This window comes from Myxine glutinosa, chromosome 5 (assembly GCF_964187855.1).
Source record: "Myxine glutinosa chromosome 5, kmMyxGlut1.1, whole genome shotgun sequence".
Classification (NCBI taxonomy): Eukaryota; Metazoa; Chordata; class Myxini; order Myxiniformes; family Myxinidae; genus Myxine; species Myxine glutinosa.
Window position 1 is genome coordinate 85,033,531 of NC_136265.1, and position 16,956 is coordinate 85,050,486.

General features: G+C 40.5%; 1 protein-coding gene across 1 annotated transcript in view; it reads right to left on the reverse strand.

The window, feature by feature from the left end:
- The window catches only part of LOC137427390 (uncharacterized), a 171,247-nt gene extending 155,789 nt beyond the window's left edge, over positions 1 to 15,458 (reverse strand). Inside the window, 1 exon segment of the mRNA XM_078778316.1 lies at positions 15,334 to 15,458. The gene's annotated coding sequence lies outside the window, so the exon portion shown is untranslated.
- Positions 15,459 to 16,956: the final 1,498 nt, after the last annotated feature.

The following is a 16,956-nucleotide window of genomic DNA, read 5'->3' on the forward strand; positions in this document are numbered from 1 at the left end:
TACTCATGAAGATATTTAAAACACGAAATATCCACAACTCTTCCTCTACTCACAAAGATGTTTAAAACCCGAAATCTCCACAACTCTTCCTCTACTCACAAAGATGTTTAAAACCCCAAATCTCCACAACTCTTCCTCGACTCACAAAGATGTTTAAAACCCGAAATCTCCACAACTCTTCCTCTACTCACAAAGATGTTTAAAACCCCAAATCTCCACAACTCTTCCTCTACTCACAAAGATGTTTAAAACCCGAAATCTCCACAACTCTTCCTCGACTCACAAAGATGTTTAAAATCCGAAATCTCACCAACTCTTCCTCTACTCACAAAGATGTTTAAAACCCGAAATCTCCACAACTCTTCCTCTACTCACAAAGATGTTTAAAACCCGAAATCTCCACAACTCTTCCTCTACTCACAAAGATGTTTAAAACCCGAAATCTCCACAACTCTTCCTCTACTCACAAAGATGTTTAAAACCCGAAATCTCCACAACTCTTCCACTACTCATGAAAATGTTGAAAACACGAAATCTCCACAACTCTTCCTCCACTCACAAAGATATTTGAAACCCCAAATCCCCACAACTCTTCCCCTACTCATGAAGATGTTTAAAACACGAAATATCCACAACTCTTCCTCTACTCACAAAGATGTTTAAAACCCGAAATCTCCACAACTCTTCCTCTACTCACAAAGATGTTTAAAACCCCAAATCTCCACAACTCTTCCTCGACTCACAAAGATGTTTAAAACCCGAAATCTCCACAACTCTTCCTCTACTCACAAAGATGTTTAAAACCCCAAATCTCCACAACTCTTCCTCGACTCACAAAGATGGTTAAAACCCGAAATCTCCACAACTCCTCCTCTACTCACAAAGATGTTTAAAACCCGAAATCTCCACAACTCTTCCTCTACTCACAAAGATGTTTAAAACCCCAAATCTCCACAACTCTTCCTCTACTCACAAAGATGTTTAAAACCCGAAATCTCCACAACTCTTCCTCGACTCACAAAGATGTTTAAAATCCGAAATCTCACCAACTCTTCCTCTACTCACAAAGATGTTTAAAACCCGAAATCTCCACAACTCTTCCTCTACTCACAAAGATGTTTAAAACCCGAAATCTCCACAACTCTTCCTCTACTCACAAAGATGATTAAAACCCGAAATCTCCACAACTCTTCCTCTACTCACAAAGATGTTTAAAACCCGAAATCTCCACAACTCTTCCTCTACTCACAAAGATGTTTAAAACCCGAAATCTCCACAACTCTTCCTCCACTCACAAAGATGTTTAAAACCCGAAATCTCCACAACTCTTCCTCTACTCACAAAGATGTTTAAAACCCGAAATCTCCACAACTCTTCCTCCACTCACAAAGATGTTTAAAACCCGAAATCTCCACAACTCTTCCTCTACTCAGAAAGATGTTTAAAACCCGAAATCTCCACAACTCTTCCTCTCCTCACAAAGATGTTTAAAACCCGAAATCTCCATAACTCTTCTTCTACTCACAAAGATGTTTAAAACCCGAAATCTCCACAACTCTTCCTCGACTCACAAAGATGTTTAAAATCCGAAATCTCCCCAACTCTTCCTCTACTCACAAAGATGGTTATTACACGAAATCTCCACAACTCTTCCTCTACTCACAAAGATGTTTGAAACACAAAATCTCCACAACTCTTCCTCAACTCACAAAGATGTTTGAAACACGAAATCTCCACAACTCTTCCTCAACTCACGAAGATGTTTAAAACCCGAAATCTCCACAACTCTTCCTCTACTCACAAAGATGTTTAAAACACGAAATCTCCACAACTCTTCCTCAACTCACGAAGATGTTTAAAACCCGAAATCTCCACAACTCTTCCTCTACTCACAAAGATGTTTAAAACCTGAAATCTCCACAACTCTTCCTCTACTCATGAAGATGTTTAAAACACGAAATCTCCACAACTCTTCCTCTCCTCACAAAGATGTTTAAAACCCGAAATCTCCACAACTCTTCCTCTACTCACAAAGATGTTTAAAACCAGAAATCTCCACAACTCTTCCTCTACTCACAAAGATGTTTAAAACCCGAAATCTCCACAACTCTTCCTCTACTCACAAAGATGTTTAAAACACAAAATCTCCACAACTCTTCCTCTACTCACAAAGATATTTAAAACCTGAAATCTCCACAACTCTTCCTCTACTCACAAAGATGTTTGAAACCCGAAATTTCCACAACTCTTCCTCTACTCACAAAGATGTTTAAAACACGAAATCTCCACAACTCTTCCCCTCCTCACAAAGATGTTTAAAACCCGAAATCTCCACAACTCTTCCTCCACTCACAAAGATGTTTAAAACCCAAAATCTCCAACAACTCTTCCTCGACTCACAAAGATGTTTAAAACCCGAAATCTCCACAACTCCTCCTCTACTCACAAAGATGTTTAAAACCCGAAATCTCCAACAACTCTTCCTCGACTCACAAAGATGTTTAAAACACGAAATCTCCACAACTCTTCCTCTACTCACAAATATGTTTATTACACAAAATCTCCACAACTCTTCCTCCACTCATGAAGATGTTTAAAACACAACATCTCCACAACTCTTCCTCCAGTCACAGAGATATTTGAAACCCCAAATCTCCACAACTCTTCCTCTACTCATGAAGATGTTTAAAACCCGAAATCTCCACAACTCTTCCCCTCCTCACAAAGATGTTTAAAACCCGAAATCTCCACAACTCTTCCTCTACTCACAAAGATGTTTAAAACACGAAATCTCCACAACTCTTCCTCTACTCACAAAGATGTTTAAAACACGAAATGTCCACAACTCTTCCTCCACTCACAAAGATATTTGAAACCCCAAATCCCCACAACTCCTCCCCTACTCACGAAGATGTTTAAAACACGAAATCTCCACAACTCTTCCTCTACTCACAAAGATGTTTAAAACCCGAAATCTCCACAACTCTTCCTCTACTCACAAAGATGTTTAAAACCCCAAATCTCCACAACTCTTCCTCGACTCACAAAGATGTTTAAAACCCGAAATCTCCACAACTCTTCCTCTACTCACAAAGATGTTTAAAACCCGAAATCTCCACAACTCTTCCTCTACTCACAAAGATGTTTAAAACCCGAAATCTCCACAACTCTTCCTCTACTCAGAAAGAGGTTTAAAACCCGAAATCTCCACAACTCTTCCTCTCCTCACAAAGATGTTTAAAACCCGAAATCTCCACAACTCTTCCTCTACTCACAAAGATGTTTAAAACCCGAAATCTCCACAACTCTTCCTCGACTCACAAAGATGTTTAAAATCCGAAATCTCCCCAACTCTTCCTCTACTCACAAAGATGGTTATTACACGAAATCTCCACAACTCTTCCTCTACTCACAAAGATGTTTGAAACACGAAATCTCCACAACTCTTCCTCAACTCACAAAGATGTTTGAAACACGAAATCTCCACAACTCTTCCTCAACTCACGAAGATGTTTAAAACCCGAAATCTCCACAACTCTTCCTCTACTCACAAAGATGTTTAAAACACGAAATCTCCACAACTCTTGCTCTACTCACAAAGATGTTTAAAACCTGAAATCTCCACAACTCTTCCTCGACTCATGAAGATGTTTAAAACACGAAATCTCCACAACTCTTCCTCTCCTCACAAAGATGTTTAAAACCCGAAATCTCCACAACTCTTCCTCCACTCACAAAGATGTTTAAAACCCGAAATCTCCACAACTCTTCCTCTACTCACAAAGATGTTTAAAACCAGAAATCTCCACAACTCTTCCTCTACTCACAAAGATGTTTAAAACCCGAAATCTCCACAACTCTTCCTCTACTCACAAAGATGTTTAAAACACAAAATCTCCACAACTCTTCCTCTACTCACAAAGATATTTAAAACCTGAAATCTCCACAACTCTTCCTCTACTCACAAAGATGTTTGAAACCCGAAATTTCCACAACTCTTCCTCTACTCACAAAGATGTTTAAAACCTGAAATCTCCACAACTCTTCCTCTACTCACAAAGATGTTTAAAACACGAAATCTCCACAACTCTTCCCCTCCTCACAAAGATGTTTAAAACCCGAAATCTCCACAACTCTTCCTCCACTCACAAAGATGTTTAAAACCCGAAATCTCCAACAACTCTTCCTCGACTCACAAAGATGTTTAAAACCCGAAATCTCCACAACTCTTCCTCTCCTCACAAAGATGTTTAAAACCCGAAATCTCCACAACTCTTCCTCCACTCACAAAGATGTTTAAAACCCGAAATCTCCACAACTCTTCCTCTACTCACAAAGATGTTTAAAACCAGAAATCTCCACAACTCTTCCTCTACTCACAAAGATGTTTAAAACCCGAAATCTCCACAACTCTTCCTCTACTCACAAAGATGTTTAAAACACAAAATCTCCACAACTCTTCCCCTCCTCACAAAGATGTTTAAAACCCGAAATCTCCACAACTCTTCCTCCACTCACAAAGATGTTTAAAACCTGAAATCTCCACAACTCTTCCTCGACTCATGAAGATGTTTAAAACACGAAATCTCCACAACTCTTCCTCTCCTCACAAAGATGTTTAAAACCCGAAATCTCCACAACTCTTCCTCCACTCACAAAGATGTTTAAAACCCGAAATCTCCACAACTCTTCCTCTACTCACAAAGATGTTTAAAACCAGAAATCTCCACAACTCTTCCTCTACTCACAAAGATGTTTAAAACCCGAAATCTCCACAACTCTTCCTCTACTCACAAAGATGTTTAAAACACAAAATCTCCACAACTCTTCCTCTACTCACAAAGATATTTAAAACCTGAAATCTCCACAACTCTTCCTCTACTCACAAAGATGTTTGAAACCCGAAATTTCCACAACTCTTCCTCTACTCACAAAGATGTTTAAAACCTGAAATCTCCACAACTCTTCCTCTACTCACAAAGATGTTTAAAACACGAAATCTCCACAACTCTTCCCCTCCTCACAAAGATGTTTAAAACCCGAAATCTCCACAACTCTTCCTCCACTCACAAAGATGTTTAAAACCCGAAATCTCCAACAACTCTTCCTCGACTCACAAAGATGTTTAAAACCCGAAATCTCCACAACTCCTCCTCTACTCACAAAGATGTTTAAAACCCGAAATCTCCACAACTCTTCCTCTACTCACAAAGATGTTTAAAACCCGAAATCTCCACAACTCTTCCTCTACTCACAAAGATGTTTAAAACCCGAAATCTCCACAACTCTTCCTCCACTCACAAAGATGTTTAAAACCCGAAATCTCCACAACTCTTCCTCTACTCACAAAGATGTTTAAAACCCGAAATCTCCACAACTCTTCCTCCACTCACAAAGATGTTTAAAACCCGAAATCTCCACAACTCTTCCTCTACTCAGAAAGATGTTTAAAACCCGAAATCTCCACAACTCTTCCTCTCCTCACAAAGATGTTTAAAACCCGAAATCTCCATAACTCTTCTTCTACTCACAAAGATGTTTAAAACCCGAAATCTCCACAACTCTTCCTCGACTCACAAAGATGTTTAAAATCCGAAATCTCCCCAACTCTTCCTCTACTCACAAAGATGGTTATTACACGAAATCTCCACAACTCTTCCTCTACTCACAAAGATGTTTGAAACACCAAATCTCCACAACTCTTCCTCAACTCACGAAGATGTTTAAAACCCGAAATCTCCACAACTCTTCCTCTACTCACAAAGATGTTTAAAACACGAAATCTCCACAACTCTTCCTCAACTCACGAAGATGTTTAAAACCCGAAATCTCCACAACTCTTCCTCTACTCACAAAGATGTTTAAAACCTGAAATCTCCACAACTCTTCCTCTACTCATGAAGATGTTTAAAACACGAAATCTCCACAACTCTTCCTCTCCTCACAAAGATGTTTAAAACCCGAAATCTCCACAACTCTTCCTCCACTCACAAAGATGTTTAAAACCCGAAATCTCCACAACTCTTCCTCTACTCACAAAGATGTTTAAAACCAGAAATCTCCACAACTCTTCCTCTACTCACAAAGATGTTTAAAACCCGAAATCTCCACAACTCTTCCTCTACTCACAAAGATGTTTAAAACACAAAATCTCCACAACTCTTCCTCTACTCACAAAGATATTTAAAACCTGAAATCTCCACAACTCTTCCTCTACTCACAAAGATGTTTGAAACCCGAAATTTCCACAACTCTTCCTCTACTCACAAAGATGTTTAAAACACGAAATCTCCACAACTCTTCCCCTCCTCACAAAGATGTTTAAAACCCGAAATCTCCACAACTCTTCCTCCACTCACAAAGATGTTTAAAACCCGAAATCTCCAACAACTCTTCCTCGACTCACAAAGATGTTTAAAACCCGAAATCTCCACAACTCTTCCTCTACTCACAAAGATGTTTAAAACACGAAATCTCCACAACTCTTCCTCTACTCACAAAGATGTTTAAAACCCGAAATCTCCACAACTCTTCCTCTACTCACAAAGATGTTTAAAACCCGAAATCTCCACAACTCTTCCTCTACTCACAAAGATGTTTAAAACACAAAATCTCCACAACTCTTCCTCTACTCACAAAGATATTTAAAACCTGAAATCTCCACAACTCTTCCTCTACTCACAAAGATGTTTGAAACCCGAAATTTCCACAACTCTTCCTCTACTCACAAAGATGTTTAAAACCTGAAATCTCCACAACTCTTCCTCTACTCACAAAGATGTTTAAAACACGAAATCTCCACAACTCTTCCCTTCCTCACAAAGATGTTTAAAACCCGAAATCTCCACAACTCTTCCTCCACTCACAAAGATGTTTAAAACCCGAAATCTCCAACAACTCTTCCTCGACTCACAAAGATGTTTAAAACCCGAAATCTCCACAACTCCTCCTCTACTCACAAAGATGTTTAAAACCCGAAATCTCCACAACTCTTCCTCTACTCACAAAGATGTTTAAAACCCGAAATCTCCACAACTCTTCCTCTACTCACAAAGATGTTTAAAACCCGAAATCTCCACAACTCTTCCTCCACTCACAAAGATGTTTAAAACCCGAAATCTCCACAACTCTTCCTCTACTCACAAAGATGTTTAAAACCCGAAATCTCCACAACTCTTCCTCCACTCACAAAGATGTTTAAAACCCGAAATCTCCACAACTCTTCCTCTACTCAGAAAGATGTTTAAAACCCGAAATCTCCACAACTCTTCCTCTCCTCACAAAGATGTTTAAAACCCGAAATCTCCATAACTCTTCTTCTACTCACAAAGATGTTTAAAACCCGAAATCTCCACAACTCTTCCTCGACTCACAAAGATGTTTAAAATCCGAAATCTCCCCAACTCTTCCTCTACTCACAAAGATGGTTATTACACGAAATCTCCACAACTCTTCCTCTACTCACAAAGATGTTTGAAACACCAAATCTCCACAACTCTTCCTCAACTCACAAAGATGTTTGAAACACGAAATCTCCACAACTCTTCCTCAACTCACGAAGATGTTTAAAACCCGAAATCTCCACAACTCTTCCTCTACTCACAAAGATGTTTAAAACACGAAATCTCCACAACTCTTCCTCAACTCACGAAGATGTTTAAAACCCGAAATCTCCACAACTCTTCCTCTACTCACAAAGATGTTTAAAACCTGAAATCTCCACAACTCTTCCTCTACTCATGAAGATGTTTAAAACACGAAATCTCCACAACTCTTCCTCTCCTCACAAAGATGTTTAAAACCCGAAATCTCCACAACTCTTCCTCCACTCACAAAGATGTTTAAAACCCGAAATCTCCACAACTCTTCCTCTACTCACAAAGATGTTTAAAACCAGAAATCTCCACAACTCTTCCTCTACTCACAAAGATGTTTAAAACCCGAAATCTCCACAACTCTTCCTCTACTCACAAAGATGTTTAAAACACAAAATCTCCACAACTCTTCCTCTACTCACAAAGATATTTAAAACCTGAAATCTCCACAACTCTTCCTCTACTCACAAAGATGTTTGAAACCCGAAATTTCCACAACTCTTCCTCTACTCACAAAGATGTTTAAAACACGAAATCTCCACAACTCTTCCCCTCCTCACAAAGATGTTTAAAACCCGAAATCTCCACAACTCTTCCTCCACTCACAAAGATGTTTAAAACCCGAAATCTCCAACAACTCTTCCTCGACTCACAAAGATGTTTAAAACCCGAAATCTCCACAACTCCTCCTCTACTCACAAAGATGTTTAAAACCCGAAATCTCCAACAACTCTTCCTCGACTCACAAAGATGTTTAAAACACGAAATCTCCACAACTCTTCCTCTACTCACAAATATGTTTATTACACAAAATCTCCACAACTCTTCCTCCACTCATGAAGATGTTTAAAACACAACATCTCCACAACTCTTCCTCCAGTCACAGAGATATTTGAAACCCCAAATCTCCACAACTCTTCCTCTACTCATGAAGATGTTTAAAACACGAAATCTCCACAACTCTTCCCCTCCTCACAAAGATGTTTAAAACCCGAAATCTCCACAACTCTTCCTCTACTCACAAAGATGTTTAAAACACGAAATCTCCACAACTCTTCCTCTACTCACAAAGATGTTTAAAACACGAAATGTCCACAACTCTTCCTCCACTCACAAAGATATTTGAAACCCCAAATCTCCACAACTCTTCCTCCACTCACAAAGATATTTGAAACCCCAAATCCCCACAACTCCTCCCCTACTCACGAAGATGTTTAAAACACGAAATCTCCACAACTCTTCCTCTACTCACAAATATGTTTATTACACAAAATCTCCACAACTCTTCCTCCACTCATGAAGATGTTTAAAACACAACATCTCCACAACTCTTCCTCCACTCACAAAGATATTTGAAACCCCAAATCTCCACAACTATTCCTCTACTCACAAAGATGTTTAAAACACGAAATCTCCACAACTCTTCCTCTTCTCACAAAGATGTTTAAAACACGAAATCCCCACAACTCTTCCCCTACTCACAAAGATGTTTAAAACCCGAAATATCCACAACTCTTCCTCTACTCACAAAGATGTTTAAAACACGAAATCTCCACAACTCTTCCCCTACTCACAAAGATGTTTAAAACCCGAAATCTCCACAACTCTTCCTCTACTCACAAAGATGTTTAAAACCCGAAATCTCCACAACTCTTCCTCTACTCACAAAGATGTTTAAAACCCGAAATCTCCACAACTCTTCCTCTACTCACGAAGATGTTTAAAACCCGAAATCTCCACAACTCTTCCCCTACTCATGAAAATGTTGAAAACACGAAATCTCCACAACTCTTCCTCCACTCACAAAGATATTTGAAACCCCAAATCCCCACAACTCTTCCCCTACTCATGAAGATGTTTAAAACACGAAATATCCACAACTCTTCCTCTACTCACAAAGATGTTTAAAACCCGAAATCTCCACAACTCTTCCTCTACTCACAAAGATGTTTAAAACCCCAAATCTCCACAACTCTTCCTCGACTCACAAAGATGTTTAAAACCCGAAATCTCCACAACTCTTCCTCTACTCACAAAGATGTTTAAAACCCCAAATCTCCACAACTCTTCCTCGACTCACAAAGATGGTTAAAACCCGAAATCTCCACAACTCCTCCTCTACTCACAAAGATGTTTAAAACCCGAAATCTCCACAACTCTTCCTCTACTCACAAAGATGTTTAAAACCCCAAATCTCCACAACTCTTCCTCTACTCACAAAGATGTTTAAAACCCGAAATCTCCACAACTCTTCCTCGACTCACAAAGATGTTTAAAATCCGAAATCTCACCAACTCTTCCTCTACTCACAAAGATGTTTAAAACCCGAAATCTCCACAACTCTTCCTCTACTCACAAAGATGTTTAAAACCCGAAATCTCCACAACTCTTCCTCTACTCACAAAGATGTTTAAAACCCGAAATCTCCACAACTCTTCCTCTACTCACAAAGATGTTTAAAACCCGAAATCTCCACAACTCTTCCTCTACTCACAAAGATGTTTAAAACCCGAAATCTCCACAACTCTTCCTCTACTCACAAAGATGTTTAAAACCCGAAATCTCCACAACTCTTCCTCTACTCAGAAAGATGTTTAAAACCCGAAATCTCCACAACTCTTCCTCTCCTCACAAAGATGTTTAAAACCCGAAATCTCCACAACTCTTCCTCTACTCACAAAGATGTTTAAAACCCGAAATCTCCACAACTCTTCCTCGACTCACAAAGATGTTTAAAATCCGAAATCTCCCCAACTCTTCCTCTACTCACAAAGATGGTTATTACACGAAATCTCCACAACTCTTCCTCTACTCACAAAGATGTTTGAAACACGAAATCTCCACAACTCTTCCTCAACTCACAAAGATGTTTGAAACACGAAATCTCCACAACTCTTCCTCAACTCACGAAGATGTTTAAAACCCGAAATCTCCACAACTCTTCCTCTACTCACAAAGATGTTTAAAACACGAAATCTCCACAACTCTTGCTCTACTCACAAAGATGTTTAAAACCTGAAATCTCCACAACTCTTCCTCGACTCATGAAGATGTTTAAAACACGAAATCTCCACAACTCTTCCTCTCCTCACAAAGATGTTTAAAACCCGAAATCTCCACAACTCTTCCTCCACTCACAAAGATGTTTAAAACCCGAAATCTCCACAACTCTTCCTCTACTCACAAAGATGTTTAAAACCAGAAATCTCCACAACTCTTCCTCTACTCACAAAGATGTTTAAAACCCGAAATCTCCACAACTCTTGCTCTACTCACAAAGATGTTTAAAACACAAAATCTCCACAACTCTTCCTCTACTCACAAAGATATTTAAAACCTGAAATCTCCACAACTCTTCCTCTACTCACAAAGATGTTTAAAACCTGAAATCTCCACAACTCTTCCTCTACTCACAAAGATGTTTAAAACACGAAATCTCCACAACTCTTCCCCTCCTCACAAAGATGTTTAAAACCCGAAATCTCCACAACTCTTCCTCCACTCACAAAGATGTTTAAAACCCGAAATCTCCAACAACTCTTCCTCGACTCACAAAGATGTTTAAAACCCGAAATCTCCACAACTCCTCCTCTACTCACAAAGATGTTTAAAACCCGAAATCTCCACAACTCTTCCTCTACTCACAAAGATGTTTAAAACCCGAAATCTCCACAACTCTTCCTCTACTCACAAAGATGTTTAAAACCCGAAATCTCCACAACTCTTCCTCTACTCACAAAGATGTTTAAAACCCGAAATCTCCACAACTCTTCCTCTACTCACAAAGATGTTTGAAACCCGAAATCTCCACAACTCTTCCTCTACTCACAAAGATGTTTAAAACCCGAAATCTCCACAACTCTTCCTCTACTCACAAAGATGTTTAAAACCCGAAATCTCCACAACTCTTCCTCTACTCACAAAGATGTTTAAAACCCGAAATCTCCACAACTCCTCCTCTACTCACAAAGATGTTTAAAACCCGAAATCTCCACAACTCTTCCTCAACTCACAAAGATGTTTAAAACCCGAAATCTCCACAACTCTTCCTCTACCCACAAAGATATTTGAAACCCGAAATCTCCACAACTCTTCCTCTACTCACAAAGATGTTTAAAACCCGAAATCTCCACAACTCTTCCTCTACTCACAAAGATGTTTAAAACCCGAAATCTCCACAACTCTTCCTCGACTCACAAAGATGTTCAAAACCCGAAATCTCCACAACTCTTCCTCGACTCACAAAGATGTTCAAAACCCGAAATCTACACAACTCTTCCTCGACTCACAAAGATGTTTAAAACCCCAAATCCCCACAACTCTTCCCCTACTCACGAAGATGTTTAAAACACGAAATCTCCACAACTCTTCCCCTCCTCACAAAGATGTTTAAAACCCGAAATCTCCACAACTCTTCCTCTACTCACGAAGATGTTTAAAACACGAAATCTCCACAACTCTTCCTCGACTCACAAAGATGTTTACAACCTGAAATCTCCACAACTCTTCCTCGACTCACAAAGATGTTTAAAACCCGAAATCTCCACAACTCTTCCTCAACTCACAAAGATGTTTAAAACCCGAAATCTCCACAACTCTTCCTCTACTCACGAAGATGTTTAAAACCCGAAATCTCCACAACTCTTCCTCGACTCACAAAGATGTTTAAAACCCGAAATCTCCACAACTCCTCCTCAACTCACAAAGATGTTTAAAACCCGAAATCTCCACAACTCTTCCTCTACTCACAAAGATGTTTAAAACCCGAAATCTCCACAACTCTTCCTCTACTCACAAAGATATTTAAAACCCGAAATCTCCACAACTCTTCCTCTACTCACAAAGATGTTTAAAACCCGAAATCTCCACAACTCTTCCTCTACTCACAAAGATGTTTAAAACCCGAAATCTCCACAACTCTTCCTCGACTCACAAAGATGTTTAAAACCCGAAATCTCCACAACTCCTCCTCTATTCACAAAGATGTTTAAAACCCGAAATCTCCACAACTCTTCCTCTACTCACAAAGATGTTTAAAACCCGAAATCTCCACAACTCTTCCTCGACTCACAAAGATGTTTAAAACCCGAAATCTCCACAACTCTTCCTCGACTCACAAAGATGTTTAAAACACGAAATCTCCACAACTCTTCCTCTACTCACAAAGATGTTTAAAACCCGAAATCTCCACAACTCTTCCTCAACTCACAAAGATGTTTAAAACCCGAAATCTCCACAACTCCTCCTCTACTCACAAAGACGTTTAAAACCCGAAATCTCCACAACTCTTCCTCGACTCACAAAGATGTTTACAACCTGAAATCTCCACAACTCTTCCTCGACTCACAAAGATGTTTAAAACCCGAAATCTCCACAACTCTTCCTCTACTCACAAAGATGTTTAAAACCCGAAATCTCCACAACTCTTCCTCTTCTCACAAAGATATATGAAACCCGAAATCTCCACAACTCTTCCTCTACTCACAAAGATGTTTAAAACCCGAAATCTCCACAACTCTTCCTCTACTCACAAAGATGTTTAAAACACGAAATCTCCACAACTCTTCCTCTTCTCACAAAGATATATGAAACCCGAAATCTCCACAACTCTTCCTCAACTCACAAAGATGTTTAAAACCCGAAATCTCCACAACTCTTCCTCTACTCACAAAGATGTTTAAAACCCGAAATCTCCACAACTCTTCCACTACTCACAAAGATGTTTAAAACCCGAAATCTCCACAACTCTTCCTCTACTCACAAAGATGTTTAAAACCCGAAATCTCCACAACTCTTCCTCTACTCACAAAGATGTTTAAAACACGAAATCTCCACAACTCTTCCTCTACTCACAAAGATGTTTAAAACCCGAAATCTCCACAACTCTTCCTCTACTCACAAAGATGTTTAAAACCCGAAATCTCCACAACTCTTCCTCTACTCACAAAGATGTTTAAAACACGAAATCTCCACAACTCTTCCTCTACTCACAAAGATGTTTAAAACCCCAAATCTCCACAACTCTTCCTCCACTCACAAAGATATTTGAAACCCCAAATCTCCACAACTCTTCCCCTACTCATGAAGATGTTTAAAACCCCAAATCTCCACAACTCTTCCTCCACTCACAAAGATATTTGAAACCCCAAATCCCCACAACTCTTCCCCTACTCACGAAGATGTTTAAAACACGAAATCTCCACAACTCTTCCTCTACTCACAAATATGTTCATTACACGAAATCTCCACAACTCTTCCTCCACTCACAAAGATATTTGAAACCCCAAATCTCCACAACTCTTCCTCCACTCACGAAGATGTTAAAAACACGAAATATCCGCAACTCTTCCTCCACTCACAAAGATGTTTAAAACACGAAATCTCCACAACTCTTCCTCTACTCACGTAGATGTTTAAAACACGAAATCTCCACAACTCTTCCTCTACTCACGAAGATGTTTAAAACCCGAAATCTCCACAACTCTTCCTCAACTCACAAAGATGTTTAAAACCCGAAATCTCCACAACTCTTCCCCTACTCACAAAGATGTTTAAAACCCGAAATCTCCACAACTCTTCCTCTTCTCACAAAGATGTTTAAAACCCGAAATCTCCACAACTCTTCCTCTACTCACAAAGTTGTTTAAAACCCGAAATCTCCACAACTCTTCCTCTACTCACAAAGATGTTTAAAACACGAAATCTCCACAACTCTTCCTCTACTCACAAAGATGTTTGAAACCCGAAATTTCCACAACTCTTCCTCTTCTCACAAAGATGTTTAAAACCCGAAATATGCACAATTCTTCCTCCACTCACAAAGATATTTGAAACCCCAAATCTCCACAACTCTTCCTCTACTCACAAAGATGTTTAAAACCCGAAATCTCCACAACTCTTCCTCTCCTCACAAAGATGTTTAAAACACGAAACCTCCACAACTCTTCCTCTACTCACAAAGATGTTTGAAACCCGAAATTTCCACAACTCTTCCTCTTCTCACAAAGATGTTTAAAACCCGAAATATGCACAATTCTTCCTCCACTCACAAAGATATTTGAAACCCCCAAATCTCCACAACTCTTCCCCTCCTCACAAAGATGTTTAAAACCCGAAATCTCCACAACTCTTCCTCTACTCACAAAGATGTTTAATAACACGAAATCTCCACAACTCTTCCTCTACTCACAAAGATGTTTAAAACCCCAAATCTCCACAACTCTTCCTCCACTCACAAAGATATTTGAAACCCCAAATCCCCACAACTCTTCCCCTTCTCACAAAGATCTTTAAAACACAAAATCTCCACAACTCTTCCTCTACTCATGAAGATGTTTAAAACCCGAAATCTCCACAACTCTTCCTCCACTCACAAAGATATTTGAAACCCCAAATCTCCACAACTCTTCCTCCACTCACGAAGATGTTTAAAACACGAAATATCCACAACTCTTCCTCTACTCACAAAGATGTTTAAAACACGAAATCTCCACAACTCTTCCTCAACTCACAAAGATGTTTAAAACACGAAATCTCCACAACTCTTCCCCTACTCACAAAGATGTTTAAAACACGAAATCTCCACAACTCTTCCTCTACTCATAAAGACATTTGAATCCCGAAATCTCCACAACTCTTCCTCTACTCACGAAGATGTTTAAAACACGAAATCTCCACAACTCTTCCTCTTCTCATAAAGGTGTTTAAAACCCCAAATCCCAACTCTTCCCCTACTCACAAGTCTCTTTGTGTAAAATTGTGCTTTGGTTTCGCGCACCACGCCAACAAGATCAACGCCAGGTTATGCAGGACTCTTTTTCCTCTCTATCCCATTATGTTCGATCTCTCGATCGTTGTCTCACCGCTCACCCCCACCAACATGTATTACCAGATCATTGTTTGCAGACTATAATTTTGCTAAAATATATTCTAAAATAAAAATATCTATCGTTAAAATAACGAGGAAAAAGAAGGTTCGACAAGCCAAGCTAAAATATACACCCCCGTTGTGATTTTGAGAGTTCAACGTCACTGAAAGGTTGTTGTTGTTTGTTTGTGTTTCGCGGTTGTTTGATGCCGACACATTTCTCTCGGCTTTCCCTCATTCCAGGGGTGTTTTCACTTACAAAGCAGATAGTTAGCGCTTTGCTTAAGTCACCTTTTAAGTTTTTTTTTTTTTTTAATGTTTCAGGCTCCAAGCACGGACCAAATAGATTATATTCCTCATCGAGGCCAGGCCTAAACAAAAGAGCTGCATTGAAAGAAAAGTGAAGAAAGAGAGAATAGTCCGAGTTTTTGAGAAAGCAGAAAATCAGCTTTTTGAAAAGGGGAAGGTCACAAGTGTTTGGAAATACATTAAAAGGTAAAGAGTTCCAGAGTTTGGCAGTGGAAGGGAAGAAACAAACATCATAACGGCTCCACCCTTGAGTTGCCAATGGCCACACAATGATCATGTGATGTAGCGACTTGTCGAGTATTCCGTGGTCTCACTGATGGCGGAGGGACAAAGCAGCAAGTTGTTGGGAGCAGAAACCGAAGCAATATCTGTATAAAAGAGAGCTGTAGCGGTTACCGCTGGGTGTACACAATCGCCTTGCACCTGCCAGGACGCGGCCAGGGCGCAATCGCCATGCCGGGCTCGTCCGGACGGGCCCAGACGCGCCTCTCCCGGGCATGCCCGAACTCGCTGTTCCCGGGCTCGCCCGAACCTCCCGGGCACGCCCGGTCTCGTCTTTCCCAGGCATGCCCGCTCTCACCTTTCCAGGGCTCGCCCAGAACGCCCGGGCATGCCCGCTCTCGCATTTCCAGGGCTCGCCCAGAGCGTCCGGGCATGCCCGCTCTCGCCTTTCCAGGGCTCGTCCAGGACGCCCGGGCATGCCCGCTCTCGCCTTTCCAGGGCTCGTCCAGGACGCCCGGGCATGCCCGCTCTCGCCTTTCCAGGGCTCGCCCAGAACGCCCGTGCATGCCCGCTCTCGCCTTTCCAGGGCTCGTCCAGGACGCCCGGGCATGCCCGCTCTCGACTTGCCAGGCCTCGTCCAGCACGCCCGGGCAGGTCCAGACTCGCCTTTCCAGGACTCGCCCTTGACATCCGGGCATGCCCGGTCTCGCTTTTCCCGGGCAAACGCTCCGGCATAAATGTGTATATATATTGCTGCCCGATAAACGGGCTTTTCAGAGTACCCGAGTTTGATACGTGCAATAAAGCAACTCGGACGAATTTCCGTCTTTGGTCGCGTCAATCCTTTCGACTCACGTTGGAGCACAGCTCCTTCAGAGCCAACTTTTTTTTTTTTTTTGTATACAAGATTGAGGCTCGTGAAAGAGCTAACATTAATCACACAGAAAGACAAACCGACACATA